At 35.9% G+C, this 22,575-nt stretch overlaps 1 pseudogene; it reads right to left on the bottom strand.

The window, feature by feature from the left end:
- Positions 1–22,575, bottom strand: part of LOC149541948 (transmembrane 9 superfamily member 2-like) — a 55,228-nt pseudogene that overhangs the window by 19,435 nt on the left and 13,218 nt on the right.

Here is a 22,575-nt window from a genome sequence, read left to right as displayed (position 1 = left end):
ACTCTTCTGTGCATCTTGATTGTGGTTTCTTGACATGCAGTTCTTTTGGCCCACTTTTTTAGTTGTCTATCACAGCACCGTTGTCTACATTAGCGAGGGTTCTTTTGTTATTTATCATGTTTCCTTGATTCAATTGATCATCTCTTTAGGCTTTGGTGTTTCATATCATCTGTATTTTCAAGTTTAGTTGTTTTCCTTTTGTGTGCCTCCTAATTCGATGCAAATTACAATCCTCTCTACATTGTCAAGTTCTATTTCAATGGAGGTTCTTCAGATCAACTGTTACTTTTGATAGATCTTTGCAGCTTCTACATGCTTCAATGGTGTTCTTCATTATCATCTTTTGTTCCTATCTTCTAGGACATTCCCTAGTTTGCAGACTTCTTCATTCCTTCACTAGTTTCTTTCAACATGTTTTCCATCTCTTTTTGGAGTAGGGTTTTTCCCATGTGGTTTTCTCCCTTTCTCCTCTTTTCAAACATTTGGTCATGCTTCGGTACCTCATCAGGCCTTGTTTGTTGGGACTCAAATCTACTTTCAATAGTTGTTTCTATGTTTTTAGCACTCCCTAAGTTTATCTTAAGGGGGGGTGTTAGAGGAATTAGATATTTTCTTATTAACTCTAATTTTCTTAAATTAAACTTTAGACATCTAATAATTAATTCTTTTATTAATTATTATGATGCAACCTAGGTTAGACTTTTTTAGGGTTTTGATCTCTTTTATAAGGTCAATCTCTATTTGTAATTAACAAATTCATTTTTGATACTAAAAATTTATATTTTTGTTCATCAAGAATGTCTCATCTATGGATTTGGCAATTACAACCTCCATAACTTTTGCTTCTCCCCTTTTGTGACAGGCCTTTGCATGTAGGTGATTCTTGGGAGCTACGGAGTTGATCTTTCATCAACTTCAATTGTAGAATTACCCTATATGTTGAATATTTTGCAAGTGATTAGCATTCCACGTGTGACAAAGTATCATGAAGAAGGTGTTGAAGATGAGGTCACAAAGGCACAGTGGAGTATCCTAGCAACTATTTCAGCTATAAAGGAGATTGAATGAGTTTTAGACAATTATGTTGGCAAAAGCACAAGAAACATGTCATATGAAGAATATATGGTCAAATGGAAAGGATGACCTATTGAAGATTCATCATGGCTAACAAGGGAGGAGGTTAACCATCTTTGCTTTCCTTTGACCACCTGAGATGTCATTGTGTCACTTCTCAAATTATCTTGGGTGTCTGATGTAGGAGCATATTGGGTGTAAGGGAAATCTTACATCACCCAAAAATATGTCTATTTCATCTTTTCAATAAGGGTTATCTCAGGGAAAAGTTGTTATTTATGGAAGCTTACAATTTTTATTAAGTTGGTCATTTGAGCTTAAAATGTTCTAATTTCTTCTCTAGAGGTTCATTTTAGATACATCATCCCAAGGTGTTCAAATACTCTAACCTAGAACGCTGATAGTGGAACTGTAAGAGTTGGAACCTTTATTTGACCCAAATGGGTATCTAGAAATGAAAACACATGAAATAGAAACTAAGTCTAAGTACATTTTTTTGGGTGACATAGGATTGCCCTTATACCTTTGGATGCTCCTGCATCACTGGCAAAAAAAACATTGATCTATATTATACTTACAGAACAGAAAATTGATTCTAAGATCTAGAAGAGCACAAAACATATAAATGCAAGAAGAATGAATTTGTTCTTTTGGGCAAAGTACTGGAATATTGCTCTGCATTCTACTTACAGAGCAAAAAGCTGAGTCCCAGATCTAAGAATAGCACAAAACAGAGACTTGTACTGAGGATATCTGAAGACATCTCAATGAATGTACTTCCATAATGTTTTTCTTTGCTCATCAGTAGACTCCACATCATGAGAATACCTTTGTAGCAACAACAACAGTAGATTGCCAGATGATTCAAAAACTCACTTTAGGATTGACTTTTAACAAAAAGAATGATACATTCAAAATAATTTCACTGGATCATAGCATGGGATTCTATGCACATTACACAAGTGAATTCCTAATCAAATTATAACTTCTTACTTGATGAAGTCGTTCTTGAGAACACATACGTAGATAGAAGCAAGAATCCTAGTCAGAAGAAGAATTGTTACACAAGAAGTGGTAATGGAGAAAAGTGGATTTTTTTGTTCTATGGAAAAATTGATGACTGTGAATATTTATCCATTCTTCGTTCATAAGGAGTATGACTCTTCATCCAATTGACTGAGTAATTGAAATCAACTTCAACTTTCCTATTCTCAATAATATCAACTATGAACCTTGGATCCGTGCGAACACTTGTTGCTATGAAACGGTCATTGTTGTACAAGATTTCAAAGTGCATATTCCAATACAGTAAATATCTGGTGCCATTCAGATGAGCCTTGTCTTTTTCTTTCTCCTCATATTTTCCAATAAAGCCCCAGATGGGCATATCATCATAGTACATCTGAAAATAATAATCATTTTTTCTAGGTTCCCTGAACCTCTCCAAATCCTCTTTTGTGAGTTTCTTCCTGCAAAGGAGTTGAGAAGCTTTGTTTTCCAAAAATTCCAACTTGTACAAAGCTTCCACCATCTTATCACCATTCAACATCTCTCCAAGGTCTTGTCTCTTCTACTTGACTTGATTTGTAACATACAAATTATCAATAAAAACACCAACTCAAATACAGAGCAGCTAACGAAAGAAAACCTTAACATCAAATGTGTTAAAATTGTTCAAACCTAGAACACAAAATGGAAAATCAAAATATTGGTATGTTTCACTGCAAAACAAAAGGAAAAAAATAGTTTATTAGACGCAGGGAACGTTATTAAAGGGAAAAAAAATCAAAACTTAAACCACAGTGTGGCATATCTTCCTGGTAATAATTTGGGGCGGGGATTGAATAAATATTTTAGATTAAATTTGTTTATTAGTCCCTACCTATATGGGTAGGGAACTAATGTTTTGGATGGACTCAAATCAATTAGGTTTTTTCAATATAAATAACTAAGTTCTAAAGTTTTAAAACAGCTTTATTTTAAGAATATTTTTATAACCGTTATTCCTTTTTTTTCTATTGGCCACTACTAATTTAGCTAGGGGTTATATGTTTTTTCCAATTCAAAATATACCAAAAAATCTAAACAATAGTCTTCTAGAAGCTTCTCTGGAAGCTTCTTCCGATCTATAACTTGGAATTTGTCACCAACGCCATCACCGCTGAAGCATTCCACACTGCTCATATTTTTCCACCAACACCATCGCCATTCGATCATTCCAAGGTGCTAAGAAAGAGATTTTGATGGTGTAAATGGATTCTTGTCATGTACTGAGAAGTAAATTTTGATGGCATGATTCATACACAAAAATAACAAATGGGCGAATTGTGATTTTTCTATATGAATTTATTTGATGAAGTTTTTCAGATTTGGATCTAACAGCAGTTGTGTTCATTTAGGGCCTAGAGTAATTTTCATTATATTTACTTTTTCTTTTGGAGTGGGATTCATTAAAAAAGCTTGAATTTCTTGTGAACCCAACAAATATTTCTTGCTAGGATTTGAGTTTTTGAATTTATATATTTTTTGTAACAGGCCCAAAGAATATGAAATGAAATGCACACACATAGAAAATTTATTATAATGATGAGTGAATATATACAACCTGAAAATTGTTCGGGCAGTTGAGAAAAAATATATTAATAGTTACATAATCAAACTACCAGAAAACTACTTCCCGGAGGATTAGTTAGCATTCTCCTCTTAATCTGAAGGGATATTTGTCATGCCAAGTAGCATTCAAAATTGTTCAAATTTAACACATCCCAGTGCTTTAGTAAAAATATTAGCAATTTGTTCTTCAGTGGCACAATGTTTCAGCTGTATAGTTTTTGCCTCAACATGATATCAAATCAAGTGATATTTGGTATTGATATGCTTGCTTCGATCATGAAATTTAGGATTCTTGGCCAATTGTATTGCATAATTATTATCAACAAATAAAGTTGTTGAAGTTATCTGCTTCTCCTGCAAGTCATCAAGAATTGTCTTGAGCCACACAATATCTTTTGTAGCTTGAGCTACTGCTATATATTTCACTTCAGTTGTAGAGTCAACAAGTATTGTTTGTTTCTTTGATCTCCAAGTAATAGTAGCTGATCCTAGGGTCATCAAATAACTAGAAGTAGATAACCCATTCTCTTTGTCACCATCAAAATTTGAGTCAAAATAGCCAGTAAGATGGAAGTCTGAAACTTTTGAATATTTTATGCCAAGAGTTTGAGTTCCTTTTAAATATTTTAAAACTTGTTGTGTTCCAATCCAATGCCCTTCACATGGTTTATTCATAAATCTGGACAAAATTCCTACTGCAAAGGTAATGTCAAGATGAGTAGTGGTGAGATAAATCAAACTTCCAACAAGCTACCTATACTTGGTTGGATTTTCAAAAGCATTTCCTTCATTAGATGAAATCTTCATATTTTGCTCCATTGGAGTGGAAACATAATTACAATCTTTCATGTAAAATCTATATAATAACTCTCCAATATATTTTTTTTGAGAAATAAAAATGAACTTAGGATTTTGAATGATTTCAATACCTAGGTAATAATGAAGTAATCCCAAGTCAATCATATGAAAACATTTTTTCAGCTCTCTCTTAATGGATTCTATATAATCATCATTATTGCCTGTGATGAGAAGATCATCAACATATACAACTAGATACACAATTGATCTACCAATTTTCTTGACAAAGAGAGTTGCATCATCTAGACTAAAATTCTTGTAGTCTAATTTGAGGATGTGCTCAGTTAATTTTTCATACCAATAGACATATTCCTTCAAATCTCCATTCAAAAGGTTGTTTTAACATCCATATGATGTATATTCCATCATTTTTGTGCTACCAAAGAAAACAATGCTCAAATAGTTCCCCACTTGGTCGTAGGAGCAAAAGTTCCAGTGTAGTCAACATCTTCTCTCTGAGCATATCTTTTTGCTACAAGTCTTGCTTTGTATTTTTTGAGTGAACCATCAGCTTTATATGTGTTCTTATATACCCACTTACAGCCAATAGGTTTGGCACCAATTGGAGGATCCACTAACCTCCAAGTTCTATTTTTTATGAGAGAATCATACTCTCTTTGCATTGCACTTCTCCATGCATCACTTGTTGTTGCTTCTTGAAATGAAGAAGGTTCATCAACAATAGAAACATTTAATTCAAAATATTCGTACCCCTTAGGAATTTTCTTGGTCCGGATTGATCTACGAATTGAGTGCTCTGATGTTTTATCAAACCCCAGAGCCTTTGAATTAGATTCTTCACAAGCTGGAACCTTTGAATTAGATTCTTCACAAGCTAGTTCATATTCTTTTTCAAAAGGTTCTTCAAAAATAATTTCTGATTTTTTAGAACTATTGTCTTCTCTTTCAACAGGTTCTTCACAAACTATTTCAGATTCTTCAATTTTTTTAGAACTGTTTTCTTCTCTTTCAACAGGTTCTTCATTCTTTGTAACTTCCAAAGATTGACCTAGAAAGGGAATCCCCCCTTCAAGAGTTGGAAGTTCATTATCCCATTCATGATAGAAGTTTTTTGATTGAAATCTATCAAGATGAGAAAGTTTTTTGTCAATATTGTGTGCATCTTTTTCAAATTCAAAAAATATAACATCTCTAGAAATAATAATTTTTTTATTCTCCTCATCATATAGACGATAAGCTTTGGAAGTAGTAGAATATCCCAAAAAAATGCATTTTCTACTCCTAGCTTCCAATGTATTTCTCAACTGAGCATGAATTAAGGCATAACATGTGCAACCAAAAACCTTAAAATGCTTGACACTTGGAAAATGGCCATGCCACATTTCATTGGGAGTTTTACTTTGTAGTGTAGCAAAAGGACTTCTGTTCTTTATGTAGATAGAACAGAGAACTACTTCTCCCTAAAAAATTAATTTAACATTTTTAAAAAACATCATAGACCTTACCATATTCAGGAGTGTTTGATTCATACGTTCTGCTACACCACTCTGTTGTGGGTTATAAGGAATGGTTGTCTGATGCTTAATACCATTTTCCTGCAAATATTTTTCAAAATCTTTAGAAGTGTACTCACCACCATTATCACTTCTTAGGGTTTCAATATTGAGTTGAGTCTCATTTTTAATCCACAAATGGAAATTTTTGAAGGTATCAAAAGCTTGAGATTTCTCTTTTAATAAATAAACCCAACACATCCTGGTATAGTCATCAATAAAATTCATTATGTATTTATTTCCATTTGTTGATGGAAAAGGCATAGGCCCACACAAATCTAAGTGAATGAGACCCATCTTTCTAGAAGCTCTAAACATAGAATTATGAAAAGGTTGTTTATTGTGTTTACCTAAAATGCAAGCATCACATTGAGAAATTTTTTTTGGGATAGTGGGAAGTCCTTGAATTCCATTTTTTTTCATAATTTTGAGATTATCATAGTTAATGTGACCAAATCTTGCATGCCATAACAAGCTGGAAGAAATATTACCACCATGCTGTGAGAAATTTGCATAATTCTGACAACTTGATGAAGTACCTTTCAAATATAAAAATTTTTCATCTTCAACTCTAGTCATTACAATCACATGATCATCATCCCTTCTAATCTCAATGATACCATCAAACATATGTATTGAATGACCTTGTTATTTGATATGCACAAGTGATATTAAATTTCTCTTCAATTGTGGAAGATATAGAACATTAGGAAGTATGTAATCAGCAAGACCTGGTAATTTAAGTCTAATAGACCTAATTCCTAAAGGTTTTAACTCAGATTTGTTAGCAAAATATACTATCCCATCCACTTGATCATTGAATGTCTCAAAAAAATCTCTTCTAAATGTCATGTGACATGTGGCTCCAAGTATCATTCAAACTAGAATTTGAAGTACCAAAAACTTCTTCAGTCCCAACATTACAATTTGTTATAACATAATGTGTAGATTCAGGAGGGTTACCTCTATCTAGTGGCTTCTCCTTCTTGTCACAAATCTTCTCCCATGGAGTTTGACAAAGATTGGTACTATGACCCATTTTTCCACATCTATAGCATTGTATAGATTGCCTCTCTTTTTGTTGATAATCCCTATGTTGGTGTTGTGGCTGAGAATATTTTCTATCACCTTGATAATTTTTATTCCCTCTACCTCTAGACTATCTTCTTCCACAACCTCTATTAATATTGTCATGTCTGGAACGCTCATCTTTGGATGGTTGCCCTTGTTGTTTTTGTGCAAGACACAAAGTCTTAGCATTTGAAAGTGATTCTTTCTTCCCAAATGTTTTTTCCCTCTCTGCAATCTTCTCCACAAGTTTTCCAAATGTTATATCTTTCATCTTTTCACTAGCTCGAAGAGATTCAAGATAGTGTGAACAGGTAGGATAAAGAGCTTTAATAAAAGTAGTAAGTTGTAGATCTACTTTTACACCCATGGCTTCAATATCATGAAATAAAGCCCTAATTTCATAGGCTAACTTCATTGGATCATTATCTTTCATTTCTAAGTTGAATAAGTTTATTAATAATTGAATGATTTCATGTTTTGAATGAGAATCATATAGATCTTTGAGTTTCTTTAATGCTGAAAATGCACTCTTACAATAGATTATATGTCTACTTACCTCTTCAGCAATGGAGGCAACAATGAGAGCATAAGCCTTTTTGTCTTTACCCTTCTAGATCAGTTCCTTTCCATCTGTAGGCTGCATTGGCTCTTCATTTTTATCTTTTCTTTCACAAACATCATCCCACAAATCATTAAAAATAAGAGTATTTTTAACTTTTCAAAACCATTCATGATAATTCTCTTTTCCAAAAAGAACTATTCCAACGATTGAAATTAAAGAATACATTGGAATCACAATTCAATCTAAATTCCTTTTCTCCAACAACTTGGCTCTGATACCATTGTAACAGGCCCAAAGAATATGAAATTAAATGCACACACACACATAGAAAATCTATTATAATAACAAGTGAATATATACAACCTAAAAACTGTTCGAGCAATTGAGAAAAACTATATTAATAGTTACATAATCAAACTGCCGGAAAACTACTTCTCAAATAAATTAACCTAAAGATATCTCGAAGGATTAGTTAGCATTTTTATTTTCTGTAGTTACCAGGGAAAAAATATAAATTATGTGTGATTAGGGTTTGAACTATTTTGTTGCTTTTTTTGTCATTTGAACTATTTTGTTGTTTGGGTTGGGTGCCCAACTTTCCGCAGGCGACTTGGTCCATTTCAATTGTATCACCGGAACCCGACAGTGATAGGAACCTCATGAAGAAACATGCCATTCTGCTTATTCAACATTGATTGCTCTATGAAAAATCCATAATGTGATTTCAAATTTAAATTTCTTTTATGTTAATGAACAACAACTGCATTTGGTGATACACATATTCCTTTAATGAACTATAGTTTAGTTATGTGAGTGAGATCTAATATTTTGGCACATGGTCACACACGAGCATCATGAATTCAATATTTTTGCACTTTGATCTAGTCATTTGGAATCTGAACCTCTATCTATTAAGGTTAATTTTTCAGATTTCTTCATCTGAATCCTTGCATCATGGGAAGGGCAAAAATCTTGGTTGTTCATGGACATTTCTTGATAATATTTTTCTTTTTGCTTTCAATTTAGTATTTAGATTTAAGACAGCAAGATTTAAGAAATTCTTTGAAAACATTGTATAGGCCCATGTTTTCTTATTTTGATGGATTGATTTTTAATCCAATAATTTATTAGATTAAGAAAGCTATTACATGCACACACGGCTAATTGGTAAGGATACATTCTACCTTTTAGTAATATTCCATAGACTATTATTTTGAGCTGTCATAGAATTTCTTCATACATATATGATGGAAAATGTGACTAGGAATAAGATGTAGTAGGGGCTTCAAAACCACAACATCATCAGCTACAATGGGTCTTATAAGTTGTTCTAAAGCCAAATCTACATTACATGGTGTATATGAGCAATGTTAGTATGCTAATAGAAACCAAATTTAAATAAAGCTTCTACAAACTAAACAAAATTCATAAACTTCAAGATAGACTAAGATGAGCTCTCAATTGAGAATATGAGCCATTAATGGGCTCTCTCAATGAGAAGCTCTCTTGTTGAGTAGCTTTGTCTAAATAGATAGGATGTATGCTCAAGCTTTATGCTTCAAAAAGGGCTTCAAATGGAGTTGGAATTTGGGTGTGAGTGTATGGTTTTGATATAAAATGGCTTCTTAAAATGGCATTATGACTTTACTTCATGGATTGTGTTGTTTTGAAAAGGGGAAGGATCCAATTTATAGGCAAGAGGCTTGAGGGATTGAGGGCTAAGATGCAAGGATGGGAAAAAGCTCATGGAGGGCTCAGATTGCATGAGAGGAGAGCACATGGATTGTGCTTCTTTACAGCCAATCAGGGAGTGACACATGTCATAGGGTGAGAGGATGGAGGAAAGGGGAAGGATGAGTCAACGAAAGAGGCTCAAGGGATAAAATCTTCATAAAGACCATCATAATGGCTTGTAAGAGCAATAAAAGGGCTTGGAAGAGTCATTTATGGCCTAGTGGACTTCATAAAGTTTTATGGTTGGGATATTTTGAGGGAGATGAGAGGAATTTCAACTTGGGCTTGATTAGGAAGGTTTTAAGCTTGCTTAGGATTGTGCAAATGATTAGAGGATGGATTAGGATGGTTTAGGATTAGCTTAGGGATAGGCAAGTGGATGGCATTTAATGAGGGTGGGTGAAGGAGGAGATATTTGTTAACTTTGGCTTGGGTTAGTAAGTCTTAACCCATTTTTGGGGAATGTGACAAGGTTAGGAGGGGATTAGGATTAGGTTTAAAGACATCTTCTAGAAGAATCTAGACTTTGGATGAGGATAAAGACTTTCTAGAATAGTCTAGAACTTCCTAGGATGAGGATGAAGACTTTCTAGAAGAGTCTAGAACTTCTTAGGATGAGGATAAATTAGTTTTAAGAAATAAATAAAGTTTTATTTATTTCAAGGGTTTGGGTTGAGGAGATATTTATTAAAACTTTTTTAATAAACATGAGGATTAATATTTAATCTTAATTAAATATTTTGAGTTGGGATTAGGGGTAGGAAATGATGGGATTAGCCTTTAATCAAAATTAAAGAAGGATTAGAAAATTTTGGAAGAGGTTAGTGGTCTTAAGGAAATTGGCCAAGTTTTGGGCAAAAAATAATTTTTTTATTTATTTTGGATTTTTTGGTCAATTTATTAATTAAATAATTAATAAATAAGGAAATAATGTTTAAATAAGATTTAAATATTTTTGGGAGGGATTCCTTAATTAAGATAAAGGGATTTAATGGCATAAAAATTAATTAATTAATTAAATAAATAATTAATTAATAAATGAAGATGTCATCAAAAAATTTTCAGAAAATAAAAATACTTTATTTTCTAAAGGTTTTTAGGTGTCTACATTTTGCCCCTCTTTGATGTGATGTTGCAAGTGGCATGGCATCAAAGATAAGAAAATAAGATGCCCAAGGCTAGAGCAGAAGATGAGAGAATGGACTGCAAGATGCCCCCTCAAGAAGGCGGCGGGGAGCGAAAGCGAGGCTCGACAACTTTTTGAAAAGTACAAGAATTTGAGATGAGCAAGAAGACATAGATTGTCTTAAGAGAAGAGGTTTAGTTAGCTCAAACTCTCACTACAGGAGAATGATAAAGGGAGAATCAGAGGCACAAGAGGAAGCAAGCTTAAGTTCTTAGGGATTGCAGAGGATGAAGGAGCGAAGTGCTATAAAAGGAATCCAGGATGGGGAGATGGATGAGGGGATTAAAAAGCTGATGCAACAGGATTTCAAAGAGTCAGATTGGCAGAAGATGGATTTTGGAGATCCCTAGGACTAGGATTGTGGATCTCGAAAGATGAGGCTTGGTGGATTGATTTGGATTGGTGGATCCCTAAGACTAGGATTGTGGATCCCTAAAGCTAAAGGTGGGGAGTGATTCAAAGAGATACTGATGCATAAGCTGGGGTAGGAGAGATGGATGCTGGATATGGATAGGGGATAATGGAGATGAAGGAAAACCATTGAAGCTTTTTGAGCGGGGGGATACTTCAAAGAGAAGTACCACCATGTAGTTGAGCACTAGATTTGCTATAAGACTATTGGTTAATTGCCAAGGTTACCAAGAACATCAAGGCCTTTTCACCAACTGTCCAGAGGACTGACGAACTGACTCAAAACAAACACGCAAGGATTGCCCCAGTATCACACATGAATCCCAGAGGAAGCAGTGTGTAAACGACACTGGGTAACCCACAAGTAGAAAAGAAAACAAGCAAAAGACATGATCAAGACCTTACGCTCTGATTGCCCCATTCGCAGTATACCATGATATGGAAGATCGTGGCAACCTTGAGGAGGGAACAAGGAGATTTCTTGGAAAATATATTTCAAGACCCAACAGGGAAAAGTCCAAATCAAAAGAAAGCGAAAATCCAAAAGAGAACCGTTTGCCAATGAGATGGGTAGGACGAGGTACTAACGGACCAAGATCAGACATGAGGAAAGCTATATCCTGCAAGGACCTATCAGAGAGCACCTAAGCTAGCAGATTTGGATGAGTGATGTATTTGGCAAGCTAAACTAAGAAAGATAACACTTTGGTGACAAGAAATCTAGCTAAAGGATGCATTGGAATAGCTAACCAAGATGTGTGATGGGTGCAAGATGCTGATCAAGGACAAACTGACACGAACACTGGATAGATACAATGGTACTAAGCTAAAGAGGATGTACAAGCTGATGGACCAAGATATGGTACAAATGTACAAGTTTTTTTGGACAAGATTGGATATACAAGCTATGATACAAGGTATGATACAAGGTATGATACAAGGTATGATACAAGCGTTGGGTACAAGATTATTTACAAGTTGTATAGGAACTCCAGATGATAAGATAGCGAGATGGCTCAAGTTGGTGCAAGATGCAGAAGCTAAGGATGAGTTGATAGCGTAAGATATGGATGTGCAAGGATGCATCCAATGATGATGAGAGATTTTGTGACCAAGGATAGCTAGAGGAGCAGGATGAGATGGCTGGATAGGATGGTAGATAGCTAGGATTATGATGGATATAAAGAGATGACATTGGGTTTGCATGAGGATAGCCTAGAGCTAGATACCAATGACAAGGGAGGATGGACAAGAAAAGATCTCCAAGGAATATAGTGCCCCCAATTAGAAGATAACATGCAGAAGGAGGTCTTATGATGGATGTGATAGGATTGAAGCTAGGATGGAAAAAGCTGAAGGGTCTTGGGAGATGGATGATAGCTGGGATGGTTGGCTGAAGCTGCAGGAGATAAGTGGATGGTGTGAGATGGAAGATGGAGGGTGTAGGATAGGTGGATAGATTGGAAGATGGACTTGGATGTCAAGAGATGACCAAAAGCATGAGGGTGATAGGCTAAGCTGGGGATGGCAGGATTACGCATGACACTTGTTTGCCAAGTTTCCATCATGGTACTTGTCCAAGGCGCTTGAATTGCCAAGTTTTCACCAGTGGACACTTTCTTTTTCTTTTTTGACTTTTTGACTTTGGACTTAGCTGGAATTATTTTGGCTTTCTTCAGCTATTATTTTGGCTTTCTTCAGCTATTTTTTTGGCTTTTTTAGGATTTTTCACTGGCTATTGGAATGTTCAATTTTGTTGCTAGCTGTTGGTACATCGGATGTGTGATTTATGCAATAGATTGGATTAGATGGGATTGATGGTAGGAGATGGAGGGATGAAAAGGCTGGAAAGGAGCATGAGATGGGGATGCTTGCAGGATCAACATTGGCACATGTTGGGATGGGTGTGAAAAGAGCATATGGGGGATAGATGGTAGATGCGAGCTTGATGAAGGATTTATGGAAGCGCGCTTGGGAATATAGGCACCCAAGATGGACTTAGGAGATGGGGGACACGAGTCACTGGATGGGGGATTAGCAATGGGGGATGCCATTATGCATTGGGTTTCAACTTTTTTCTTTGGGATCCACATGGTTTTGGATTTTCTTTTCATAGGCTTTTGCATTGTTTGGCATTCTTTGATTGGATTTTGCCTTTTTGGAGTATGTCTTTTAGAATAGACATATGATTGCCTAGGATGTGGATTTTTAGCTTTATGCATTTTGAAGTTGGCATTCACATTGTTGTGGTAAGCTTTGGGAAGATGGTTAGGAGAAGCTTTGTGAGATGGAGAGGATAGGGAAGAGCATGTAGGGGGATGATGGATGATGTGCCCTGATACGTGCCTTTGTTGATCTTGCGTAGGAATGGATGGAATAGGATTTTTATGATGGCTGATAGGAGGATGGAGGATGGTAGATTTTGGGACATAGGGACCCAAAATGGATTTAGCGGATGAAGGGGGGATATGGTAGGTTATTTTGGGTTGCAAAGATGGTGGAGGGGGGATGACATAAGATTTCTTGAAAGAGTGATGGGAGGCTGGGATGGTGGGCTTGGAGATAGGCTTGGTTTGGGGGTGTGGTGAACCAACATCTTTAGATGGTGAGACTTTGGATACATATCCAAGACCATGAAATCCTAGATTTTTTTGTGCAATAATAGGCTTTCTGATTCCTTGCTCTTGTGGTCCTAAACCTTGACCTTGATAATGCCATCGATTGAGCATTTGAACGAGCTGAGGAAACTTTTTGCTTGCAGAAAATGGTAGCAGTGCTTCATTAGGTGTATTGCAATGGGGAGATATTGTTCTTAATTCTTCTGCTCAGAGGGGGCCACCATGGATGAATGTAAGTGAACCAAGAGGGTAGATTATAGATTGTGGAATAGCTTGGATAGGTGGTGAGATGGAAGCATGGAGCAGAGGAGATGGTAGGATAGGATCTTGATTTAGCTAATGGGATGAAAAGATGTCCTGCAATAGAGGAGGTATGGCTTGAGGTTTTGGAGATGGAGGGGATAGTGACTGCACTATGGATGGAAGACACGGTACGATGATATCTTCGTTTATGCTTTGGCGGATGTCAACATGCTTTTGGGCAAGATCTTGATAGGATTGGTTTGGAGTGGATAGTGCGATAGGAGGTGAAGGGATGGACTCTTCAAAGGCAGTGGATGGATATATGGGAGATTCAATAGTGGAGATGGGTGAGTAGAAGATGGATGCATAAGGGTCATTATGGGAGATTTTGGAAATGCTTGGAGGTGATGTGGATAGGATTTGGAGGATTTTGACAGATGGTGAGATTTTGATGCTTGTGGGAAGTGGAAGATTTTAAGCAATTTGATGGATGGTATGGGGATGATAGCTATGGGAGATAGAGGTGATATTATAGATGGGGAAGCTTCATTACTGACTACTTCACATGGTTGGATTAGATGACATGGCTTATCGACTGCTGGAGGCGAATTTTCTTGTATTTCCTCTAGGAGATTCCTTGGAGACTCATGTGTCAGAGGTGGAGGTGGATTGATATGAATAGCTAGTGTGATGGGGGTGGAAGATTAGAAGCTTGGTTGATTGTGTGATGGAGGAGAAGTTGGGATATCAGATGGCATGACTAGATAGTTTGGAAGAATGCATGGATTTTGTGGGATGCTTGGGGGAATGTTTCTAAGGCTTTCAATATACCCGTCATAGTCAACAAGATTTTCATCATCATTGGAATAGGAGGTGGCGGGAGCAAGGACAATACGACCGAACACATCATGATAGGTTTGGGATTTCATGTTTTGATGATGAGTCGGATGGGGATGGGATCTTGCATATGGATGAACACGGAAGCTCATGGTTGGATTTGGATTAAGCGCAAATTTTGGATTAGCTGATGAAGGATTTCCTACGGAGAGTCAAAGCTGTATGATAGACCTAAGGAGGATTGGCTAGAGATTTTTGGCTTTCTTGTGGATGGAAGACTTCAAGGGCATGCTGTCAAAAAGTGAGATTTTTTCTTTCCTATGCGTTGGATTGGTGGAGATTATGTCAACTTAAGGATAGACTAATGATCCTATGGGCATGACACAAGATTGACCACTTGTGGATCCCAACCTTTAGCTCAAGGTGATGAGGGATAACAAGTGACAAAGCTAGATTACCCTAGACAAAGCTCTGTCAAAGGGATAACCTTGGTGAGGCTAGTGGATTGGTCGGATTGATTGGATAGCAAATTCTTGCAGAATGACAACAACTCTCTAAAGGCTTGGGTGTGATTTTGGATTGGGTTGCTAGCTGGCTGGGGGGGATGATTTGGAGAGACTTTGGATTTTGGATTGTTCTAAAGCAAGGAACTAGATAGATTTGGTTGCAGTGGGGGAGCTTGGATGATTTTTTGATGAGGCAGTGACTACGCTAAGTATGCCTTGAGCTAGGAGATTTTTTCTTTTTCGAGATTTTGACCAAAGTTGGCAAACATTCATTCAAAATGTATGAAAAAACAAGCAGACAAAATTTGGAGCAAGCACATCAAACACACCAACATCCTAGGAAGCATTCTACAAGGATGAAATTTGTTATAGCTGGGGAGTCCTCGATATACGCAAGGTACGTGAGGCTCAAATCTATAGATGAAACCAAAAAGATGTCACACAACCGAGAGGAGCGGTAACCCACTTCTCCTCTTTCACTTCTCAAGGGTATAAAGTTCCTTGAGGCTTAGCCCGAGTGACAAAATCTTGACTCCAAGAGAGGTGTCTTTGGATTCACCTCCCGGTTCTTATACTCCGTTGGAACGCTGGAGTTGAGGTCGTCCACAGGGTGATGAAATCCCCAAGTAGGCCTCCTAAAAAGAAACAAGGTTTTGGATCCTAATCTTATGCACCTAAGATGGCCTCGAAAGACGACAAGGGGAGAGAAGACTTGGATGACCTTGGGCTAAAAAACATGCTTGTTCTTTTTACCTACTGACTCTTATGTGTGCTGATCTAGACTTTGCAAGCACTCATGTTTAAGAGACAATGTTCAATTCCAACTTTGAAATGCCCCAACAAAGAAAAATAGAGCGAAGAATTAATACAAGAAGAAGAGTTAGCGTCAACAAAAAAGTAAACCCGCGCACCTGGAGGCCCTCCACGTCAAGTATCGATTAATTTTATTTAAGGCATTCAAGAGTTGGTGTGATTTTGTTTTTAAGCCCAAAACAAAGATGTGTGAGATTCGATTTCAAGCACGCACCTGGAGGCCCTCCACGTCAATAGTTGTTCAATTTTAGTGCCCAAACTTGAAGTGTGATCGATTTAGTCTAGATTTTTGGTCATTTAAGAATTTTGATAAAGTTAAAGAAAACGTTCAAAGACCAAGTGAGTGAGTTAGATTGTGGAACATTTAACACCTTTTTCAAGTAGACCCATCCCCATAGATGGCGCTGAGATTGCAACCAATGGTTGAATTGATGGGTGATTAGAAAAGAGGTGAGTCCAAGGAACTACTCAAATTGATTTTTGCAAATTTTTATTTAACTTAACGAAGTTTCTTAAATGTCCAAAAATCAAACTTTGCCTAAATTGCATGTGGAAAAGAGATTTGTTTTGTTCAATTTTAAAAGCTCCAAATGAAGTGTTTGATATTGCAATGGTTAATTGATCCTTGGCATTCAAGATTGGATTTTTTGTTTTAATCATGCATTCAAGGAAAATTTTATTTTAATCCATGGCATTCAAGAGTGTGTTTAGCAACATGCATTCAAAGACAAGTGATTAAACATTCAAGTTTTTTCCTTTGAGCATTCAAGATTGAGATTTTGTGTGTTGTTTTAAGAACTTTGAAGTGCTTTGTTTTAACCTTAGATCATTCAAGATTGTTTTGGACTCAAAAGTGAAAATGACTCTTTGGACTTTGGTTTTCATTCAAGATTTTGTGTTCTAGTTTGCATATTTTAAGCCCAAAAATGATATTCCTAGATTGTTTTGATGCATGAAAAACCTAAGAAACATTCAAGATTTTGCAACAAGACATTTGTTTGGAACAAATAACAAAGCTTTGAGGACAATTTTTGGCAACCATTTAGGACTCTTAGTTTTCATGAGATTTTTAAAAGAACTTTAAAATATTTGCAAATGAGGTTCATTTTATCCTTGATTGATGCTTTGAGTTTGATTTAGATTTTAGTGTGCACTTAGTGTTGATTTTGAACCTTTTGAAATGGAAACTTGAAGTTCTTTTTAAATTCCCAAAAATGAAGTGTTCCTAACTTTGCATGAATGCATCTAAAACCTTGATGTTGCAAGGATGCAAATGATTGGATTGGTTTAGTTTCACTTGTTAAAAGATTTTTTCTTTTTTGCAAATTTTTAATTTTTTAATGGATTTAAGTATGATTTGGGGGTTCATTTTAAGCACTAAAAAGAAGTGTGTATGATTTTTATTCCTTAAAAAAAATGGCCAAGATCTCCCACAAGAAGAAGAAGAAGAAGTAGATGGAATAAGAAGAATATAGACAAGAAGAGGAAGAAGAATTCCAAGTGCTTTGTCCACCTATAAGCTTGAAAAATTTGCAAATACTATGAGATAGACTATGAGTTTCTTTGTCTTCTTCATGCTCATGTGTGTTGGATAATGTTGTCCTTAATGTCACACAAATGTCATATCATTTATTAGTCTCAGCTAACCGAGCTCACTCGGTCATCGAAGAAAATGAGGCAGATAGTGTCAACCGAGCTCACTCGGTCATCGAATAAAATGAAGCAGTCAGTATTAACCGAGCTTACTCGGTCATCAAAGAAAATAAGGCAGACAAGTGTTAACCGAGCTCACTCGGTTATTGAAGAAAATGAGGCAGACAGTGTTAACCAAGATCACTCGGTCAACAAAGGAATTTGGCAAAGACAGTTTCCACCAAGCTCACTCGATCATCTATGGAAACTCAGTACTTATCGAGTTCTCCCGGCGATTGAAGGGTTGTCACGGAGTTCGCTATATTAACCGAGCTCAGTCGGTTAACACAAGAATTATTTTCTGAACAGTATTAACTGAGCAGGGTCGGCCAATAAAGGGATTTGTTAGTTTGTAATTTTAATTATTTCTAGCCGACTATTGTATTTGTTTGATTATTGGTCATTGATTTGAGCCGACTAAGATAATCTGAAAGGTATATATGGTCACTCAAGTTGTAAATCAAAGAAGAAGTGTGAAAAAGTTATGAAGGTGCATTATAGTGTGAAATGAAAAGGCAAATGTTGAGAAAAGTCTGATAAAGGATCAGATGTGTTGAAGGAGCTGAAAAATTGTATTTGATCAGTAAGGATTCAGTCAAGAATAACAGAGATCTGTAATCAGCAAAGATAAGTTGCATATTATATCAGATCACTTCATTGTTGCTTTCTAACCATTGTAATAGTGAACTCAAAATCTCTTAACAGAGTTGGTTTAACAGCCATTCCATAAATCCTCTAACAAGGTGACAGTTCAGTTGAATTGTTCTAAAGACCTCTAGCAAGGCCACTCCTAACAGGGTGATTAAATCCTCTAACAGGGTCACACCTAACAGTGTGTTTTGTAACCTTTAATAGGGTTGGCTCCTAACAAAGCTCACTTCAGAAGAGTGAAAAATAGTAACTAGTTACATTGGTGTTTTTTCCCATATTGAATTTCCACGTTAAATCTGGTGTCTCTAGTGTTCATGATTGCTAAATTGTTTTTGGTTATCAGTTCTTAGTAATTATTATTAATTGCTGCATTATCAAGTTTCAGTAATTTTTAACTAAGATCAAGCTTTTAGACATCTTAGGGACTGTGAAATGTTTTTGTGGTAACTGATTCACCCCCTCCCCCTCTCATTTACTCCATTCTCATTTCCAACAATTGGTATCAGAGCTTTTGGTGCTTGCAGGAAAAGATTTCAAGGTTCTAAGCCAAAGATCAAGATGTCTTACAAAAGAGAAATTTCAAAACTTAATAGAGATAACTTCTCAGCATGGCAAGGATTGATGAAACTTCATCTGGCTACTGTTGGTGATACTGGACTGAAATACCTTGAAGAATATGAAGAACCTTCTGGCACATTGTCAGTTAATGATATTGCTGAAAAGAAGACTCACAACAATATGATGATAGTCATAGCATCTACTCTCGGCTATGAAGAATTTGATGACATTAAGGACTGCAAAACTGCCTTTGACATGTGGAACAAGCTAAAAGAGATCTATGGAGGAGATGATAATGTGAGAAGAGAAAAAGTAGAAAGTCTAAGAGGACAATTTGATCAAATGAGGATGAGAGAGGATGAAAACATTGCAAAGTATGTTGAAAGAGTTAAAGCATGTGTAAGTGCAATCAGGGCAGCTGGAGGTGACATCAAAGGAGAAATAGTTGTAAGCAAAGTTCTCAGAACCTTGCTTCCCATTTATGCAATCAGAGTCTCTGCAATTCAGGAAAGAAGGTGTGAAGCAAATCATAAGATAAATCTTGAGGCCATAGTCAGAAGACTAACTGCATTTGAACTAGATAACTTTGACAACTATGTTCCAGCCTCCAAAAACATTGAATCAGCATTTCAAGCCAAGCTCTCACTCAAAGAGAAAAACAAAAAGAAGATAGAATCATAGTCAGAAATTGAAAATGAATCAAGCCAAAGTTCAGACAGTGATCTCGAAGTGATTGAAGCTCTACTAGCAAGGAAATATTCTAGAGGCAGAGGGAAATACAAAGGTAAAGTTCCTCTAATCTATTTTTCTTGTGATGAAATTGGTCATATTGCAGCAAGGTGCCCAAACAAGAAAAACAATGATGAAAAGAAAGATCACAAATGGAATGGCTAGAAAGACTTTAAATCATCCAAGAACAAAGGTAAGAAATCATGTTTCATGGCTGAAAATTCTAAGGATTCTGATAATAGTGAGGATGAAATTGTTTATATTATTGTTAAAGATGACTCTGACAGTGATGACGAAGATAAAATGGCTCTTATCTCTCATGTAAGTAAGAATGATACATGGATTATAGACAGCAATTGCTCACATCATATGACTGGTGATAAAACTAAGTTTGATCAGTTTGAAGACTATGATGGTGGCAGTGTAAGGTTTGGTAATAATGAACCTTGTTTCATAAAAGGAAGAGGAAGAATCTGTCTATCCAAAGAACTTATATGTAATAATGCCTATTGGGTTCAAGGTATCAAACATAATTTGCTAAGTGTTGCACAGTTACTAAATACTAGATTCAAGGTAGAATTCATGCATGGAAAGGCAAGACTGTTGAATGAGCAAGAAAAACTGATAGGATCTGGCACCCAAACTAAAGGTAACTTGTTCTATCTAGAACTTGGTAAATGCTCATGTTTTATTGCTCAAATTGAAGAGAGTTGGTTATGGCATAAAAGGTTGTGTCATGTCAATTTTGATAATTTGGTAAAAATAAGCAAATTCAAGAAAGTAAGAGGCATTCCTAACATTAAGAAACCTGAGGTTGGTCTATGCAAGAATTGTCAAATTGGTAAAATGGGAAAGACTAGTTTTAAAGGTAAAAACTATCAGTCTGAAGATATATTAGAAATTGTGCATATTGATTTATGTGGACCCATTGGAATAGAAAGCTATACTGGAGAAAAGTTTTTCATTCTTTTTGTTGATGACTATTCAACAATGATGACTGTCATGTATCTAAGGAATAAATCAGAAGCATTTGAGAAATTCAAATGGTATTTGGCAAGAGTAGAAAAAGAAACAGGGAAAAGGCTGAAATGTTTAAGGTTAGACAGAGGTGGTGAATTCATTTCACATGAATTCAATAACTTATGCATTGAAAGAGGTATTAAAAGACAGGTTTCAGCACCAGGAACTCCAAAACAAAATGGAATAGCTAAAAGAAGAAACAGATCCATTATGGATTGTGCAAGAACCCTGATGATAGAAAAAAACATTGCTATCAAATACTGGGAGGAAGCCATCAGCACTATAGTTCATACCTTAAATCGAGTATAGTTGAAGAAGGACTCATTCAAGACTCCCTATGAATTATGGTATGGCTACAAACCCAATGTAAGTTATCTGAAAGTATTTGGAAGCAAATGTTATATTTTGAAAGAATCTAGAAAAGAAAAATTTGATGTAAAAGGTGATGAAGGAATATTTTTGGGATATTCTTGCAAAAGTAAAGCATATAGATGTTTAAATCTATCCACTCACAAAGTCATAGAAAGTGCACATGTGAAAGTTGATGAGTTCGCAGACAAATCAGAAGAAGAAAGCAAAAAGATACCTAAAGACTACAAGAGATTTGTTTACATTGAACCAGATACTATACCAAGTATACCGTTCACTCAAGAATCCTCAACTCCTGAGTCTTCAATAGCCAAGTTGCAAATAGTTCAAACCGAGCCACAACAACATTCAGACACTACCAAGCAAGTATCTACTGAGTCTGAAGCAACCAAGCCAGAACAGCCTGAACATTAAATTGAAGCACAAGCAGATATCAATGAAACTCATTCAAGAGGTAAAGAACCTATATTAGCTAAATATGTCAAAAGACATCATACACCAGATTAGATCATTGGAGACAAATCTGAAGGAACCCTGACAAGAAGTAAGTTGAAAAATACTTGTTTACTTGCTGATTTTGAACCTAGAAGTATTAAAGATGCATTGGCAAATGATAGTTGGATTGAAGAAATGAACGAAGAAATAGAATAGATAGAGAAGAACAAGACATGGACTCTTGTACCCAAGCCTAAAGATAAGAATATAATTGGAACCAAGTGGGTATTCAGAAACAAGTTGACTGAAGATGGTAAGGTATCCAGAAACAAAGCTAGATTGGTATGCAAAGGATACTCTCAAGAAGAAGGCATAGATTATGGGGAAACTTTTGCTCCTATTGCAAGATTGGAAGGAGTCAGAACCTTACTTGCATATGCTGCTCACAAAGGATTGAAATTTTATCAGATGGATGTCAAGTCAGCATTCCTCAATGGAATACTGGATGAAGAGGTTTACATTGAACAACCTGAAGGTTTTGTTGATCCAGATAAAAGGAACATGGTCTACAAATTACACAAGGCACTGTATGGTCTGAAACAAGCCCCTAGAGCATGGTATGAAAGATTGCATAACTATCTTATTCAGATTGGTTTTCAAAGAACTAATGATAATAGTAGCTTGTATATAAAGGAAGGACCAGATAATAAGATTGTCTTGGCAGAAATATTTGTAGATGATACTATTTTCACAGGGAATGATGATCTTTGCAAAGAATTTTCAGAACAAATGAACAAGGAATTTGAAATGTCTATGTTTGGTGAAATAAAATTCTTTGTTGGTCTTCAAATTCAACAAAATAAGAATGGCATCTTCATTACTCAATCAAAATACATCAAGGAGATATTGAAAAAGTTTGGTATAGAGGACTGTAAACCTGTTGGAACTCCTATGTGTACTGGATTGAAACTTACCAAAGATGATGAATCCAAAGAAGTAGATCAAACATTGTATAGATCTATGATTGGAAAGTTGCAGTATGTAGTTCATACCAGGCTAGATATTGCTCTTGCAGTTGGTA

Source organism: Cupressus sempervirens, chromosome 8, assembly GCF_028749045.1.
Source record: "Cupressus sempervirens isolate cs-2001-9-10 chromosome 8, ASM2874904v1, whole genome shotgun sequence".
NCBI classification, from domain to species: domain Eukaryota; kingdom Viridiplantae; phylum Streptophyta; class Pinopsida; order Cupressales; family Cupressaceae; genus Cupressus; species Cupressus sempervirens.
The sequence above is the reverse complement of the archived record's forward strand: the minus strand, read 5'-3'. Positions and strand labels throughout refer to the sequence as shown.